Source organism: Amphiprion ocellaris, chromosome 19 (genome assembly GCF_022539595.1).
Source record: "Amphiprion ocellaris isolate individual 3 ecotype Okinawa chromosome 19, ASM2253959v1, whole genome shotgun sequence".
NCBI lineage: Eukaryota > Metazoa > Chordata > Actinopteri > Pomacentridae > Amphiprion > Amphiprion ocellaris.
This window is the reverse complement of record NC_072784.1, coordinates 25,516,149-25,520,708: the sequence shown is the minus strand read 5'-3', so window position 1 is coordinate 25,520,708 and position 4,560 is coordinate 25,516,149.

Genomic DNA, 4,560 nt, shown 5'->3' with positions numbered 1-4,560 from the left:
CAATTCAATTCAATTCAATTTTATTTATATAGTGCCAATTACAGTCAAATTGTCTCGAGACGCTTTACAGAACCCATATGCCTGACCCCCAGAGCAAGCCAAAAGGCAACAGTGGCAAGGAAAACACCCTTTTAACAGGGAAAAAAACCTCGAGCAGAACCTGGCTCTTATGTGGGGGTCCCATCTGCTGCTGGCCGGGCGGGTTGAGAAGGACAGAAGAGGTAGAGAGGTAGAGATAGAGGGATGGAGGTAGAGGGGAAGAGGTAGAGGTAGAGAGGTGGGGGGGTGGGACACAAGGACCATAAAACACAGCCACACATCTGAAGCATCCAGCTCTGGGACCAGGGACACTCGGAGAAAGGACACAGAAAGAAACAGAGTGAATGTAATGCAATAATGGTATATATAGTAAATACATAGGTAGTTAGAGAAGGGCTCAGTGCATCAAGAGAGGTTCCCCAGCAGCCTAGGCCTATAGCAGCATAATTAGGGGCAAACTAAAGGGATGTCAAGAGGGGAAGTCAGTTGTGCAAATGAAAACACCAGCATACCCCGTCAGGGTCCCCCAGTCAGCCCTAACTATAAGCTTTGTCAAAAAGGAAGGTTTTAAGCCTGGTCTTAAAAATAGAGAGGGTGTCCGCCTCCCGAACCCAAACTGGGAGCTGGTTCCACAGGAGAGGTGCCTGATAACTGAAGGCTCTGCCTCCCATTCTACTTTTAGAGATTCTAGGAACAACAAGTAAGCCTGCAGTCTGAGAGCGAAGAGTTCTGCTAGGATAATATGGTACTATCAGGTCTTTAAGATATGATGGAGATTGGTTGTTAAGAGCTTTATATGTCAGAAGAAGGATTTTGAATTCTATTCTAGATTTAACAGGAAGCCAATGAAGAGAAACCAATATAGGAGAAATATGATCTCTCTTGCTAACTCCCGTCAGTACTCTGGCTGCAGCATTTTGGATCAGCTGTAGATGTTTCAGAGAGCTATTGGGACAACCTGATAATAAGGAATTACAGTAGTCAAGCCTAGAAGTAACAAATGCATGGACTAGTTTTTCTGCATCACTCTGAGACAGGATGTTCCTGATTTTCACAATATTTCTCAGGTGGAAAAAGGAAGTCCTACAGATTTGTTTTATGTGCGAGTTAAAGGACATGTCCTGGTCAAAGATAACACCGAGGTTCCTCACAGTAGTACTGGAGGCCAATGTAATGCCATCCAGAGTAACTATATGCTTTGAAAGCAATTCTCTAAGATGTTTGGGGCCAAATACAATGACTTCGGTCTTGTCTGAATTTAGTAGTAAGGAGCATCATCCAACTTCTTTTGGTGAGCATTCTTCTTCTTCTGGTTGTGCTCACGCTGCTGGTCTTGTGCACATTCAGATGCAGGATGTCTGCCTCTGGGGATTTTAATGTGACTGCTGCCATTATAAATAGATAGATAGACAGATACTTTGTTAATCCCAAGGAAAATTCAAGAAACTATCATCTCTACTGGTACATGTCCACAGGATCCATCAATTTCTTGCATCCCATTCATTTTCTATGTAAAACGCACCGTATTGCATGCTGGTTCCGTTGTGGCGCACTTCGAGCTGTGATCCAGTGCATCTTCCTGGAGGTGCCCACAGTTCACTTGAATTCTACTTTATGCAAATTCGGTGCGACGAACAGAGGTGCGGTGCCTTGTGAAACTTTTGCCAGACAGTGGACACGTACCATCACATGCGAGACTGATCCTGTGGACACGTTTGACGAAAGTTTTGCGAGGCGCCGGACGTCCGTTCACTGCACCGAATTTGCAAAAAGTAGAAGCCAAGTCTACTTTATGCAAATGAGGTGCGGACAGCAGTAGATGTCCACAGGAATCCTTTTTCTCACATGTAAATGCACCACATCTGAGAATCGCCCACTTGGTGGGCGGGTCACTTGTGGACCACTACGTGGTCCATGACAGCATTTCAGCTTCAGTTCGGTAAATGTGTCGGACCAACATGGTGGCTTGGTCGCAAACCTTCTCTTTTTTTCACTGAAGACAGTTCAGTGAAAAGTATTTCTGAAAGCATTTGAGGTGAAAAATAACCTGTGAAGTTGCTTAATCTGTCCTCATTTTAGTTCAATGATGGCGAGTTTAGATGTTTCGTGAAAGTTTTGGGATGCGTCGAACCTCCGTTCGCGGCACCTAATTTGCATTAAGTAGAAGTCAAGTGTACTTTATGCAATTGAGCTGTGGCAGGCATACCGGATCGCAGCGCAAAACAGAGCCAGAATTCAATGCGATGTATTTCACACAGACAATGAATGGGATGCGTGAAATTGATGGATCCTGCGGACGCTCCGGTGCATCTCCATGGAGCTGTCCGCAGCTCATTTGCATAAAGTAGACTTGACGTCTATTTTATGTTAATTCAGTGTGGGGAACGGAGGTCTGGCATGACGGGAATCTTTCGGAAAACGTCTGAACTACCTGTTGTTCAACTCAAACGGACAGATTCAGCAACTGCACAGATAATTTCTCATCTCAAATGCTTTAAGAAACACTTTCCACTAAACTGTCTTGGGACTAAAAGAGAAAATTTGCAACCCAGCTGCCACGTTAGTCCAATGCATTGACTGGACTGAGGAGAAGACAATGAGGTAGAAGACCACGCCTTTTCTTCATCCGTCTCAGTGTCGTCCTGATTGAGCAGTGAATTGGGTTCTTCTGTCCCCAAGAGTGTACTGGCAAAAGAGTGGATTGGTATGAAGTGGCTCTGGAAGTAGAGACTAGAGTTTTAATATGAACAATATAGCAGCTACAGAGAAAACTGGATAGAAAATATTGGAGAAAACCTTGGCAAGACTTAGGAAAGAGGAACATTCTTCCAAGGCTTGCTGGTGACTTGATGTAACAATGACACAAGTTAGCACTTACCTGAATTGTAGCATAAATTATGGAGAAAAAAAAAGTTATGTCATCAATCCAGCAAGCTCTTGTCAACAAGGAAAAACCCAAATGTCCTCTCTAGAGGAAATATTGAAGAAAACCTTGGGAAGACTTTGGAAAGAGGGACCTCCTTCCAAGGCTTGCTGGTGACATGATGTAACTACAATACAAGATAGCACTTACCTGAAATGTTGAGCAAGAAATACAGCATAAATTCTGTAGAAAAAAAGAAATCAACAAAAAAAACGAAAAACAAACATCATGTCATCAATCCAGCAAGCTCTTGTCAACAAGGAAAAACCCAAATGTCCTCTCTAGAGGAAATGTTGGAGAAAACCTTGGGAAGACTTTGGAAAGAGGGACCCTCTTCCAAGGCTTGCTGGTGACATGATGTAACTACAATACAAGGTAACACTTACCTGAAATGTTGAGCAAGAAATGCAGCATAAATTCTGTAGAAAAAAAGGAAACAACAACAAAAAAAAAAAACATCATGTCATCAATCCAGCAAGCTCTTGTCAACAAGGAAAAACCCAAATGTCCTCTCTAGAGGAAATATTGGAGAAAACCTTGGGAAGACTTTGGAAAGAGGGACCTCCTTCCAAGGCTTGCTGGTGACATGATGTAACTACAATACAAGATAGCACTTACCTGAAACGTTGAGCAAGAAATGCAGCATAAATTCTGTAGAAAAAAAAGAAATCAACAAAAAAACCAAAAACAAACATCATGTCATCAATCCAGCAAGCTCTTGTCAACAAGGTAAAACCCAAATGTCCTCTCTAGAGGAAATATTGGAGAAAACCTTGGGAAGACTTTGGAAAGAGGGACCCTCTTCCAAGGCTTGCTGGTGACATGATGTAACAACAATACAAGATAGCACTTACCTGAAATGTTGAGCAAGAAATGCAGCATCAATTCTGTAGAAAAAAAGAAAACAACAAAAAAAAAACAAAAACAAACATCATGTCATCAATCCAGCAAGCTCTTGTCAACAAGGAAAAACCCAAATGTCCTCTCTAGAGGAAATATTGGAGAAAACCTTGGGAAGACTTTGGAAAGAGGGACCCTCTTCCAAGGCTTGCTGGTGACATGATGTAACAACAAGATAGCACTTACCTGAAATGTTGAGCAAGAAATGCAGCATAAATTCTGTAGAAAAAAAGAAAACAACAACAAAAAAAACCAAACATCATGTCATCAATCCAGCAAGCTCTTGTCAACAAGGAAAAACCCAAATGTCCTCTCTAGAGGAAATATTGGAGAAAACCTTGGGAAGACTTTGGAAAGAGGGACCCTCTTCCAAGGCTTGCTGGTGACATGATGTAACAACAATACAAGATAGCACTTACCTGAAATGTTGAGCAAGAAATGCAGCATAAATTCTGTAGAAAAAAAGAAAACAACAAAAAAACAAAAACAAACATCATGTCATCAATCCAGCAAGCTCTTGTCAACAAGGAAAAACCCAAATGTCCTCTCTAGAGGAAATATTGGAGAAAACCTTGGGAAGACTTTGGAAAGAGGGACCCTCTTCCAAGGCTTGCTGGTGACATGATGTAACAACAATACAAGATAGCACTTACCTGAAATGTTGAGCAAGAAATGCAGCATAAATTCTGTAGAAAAAA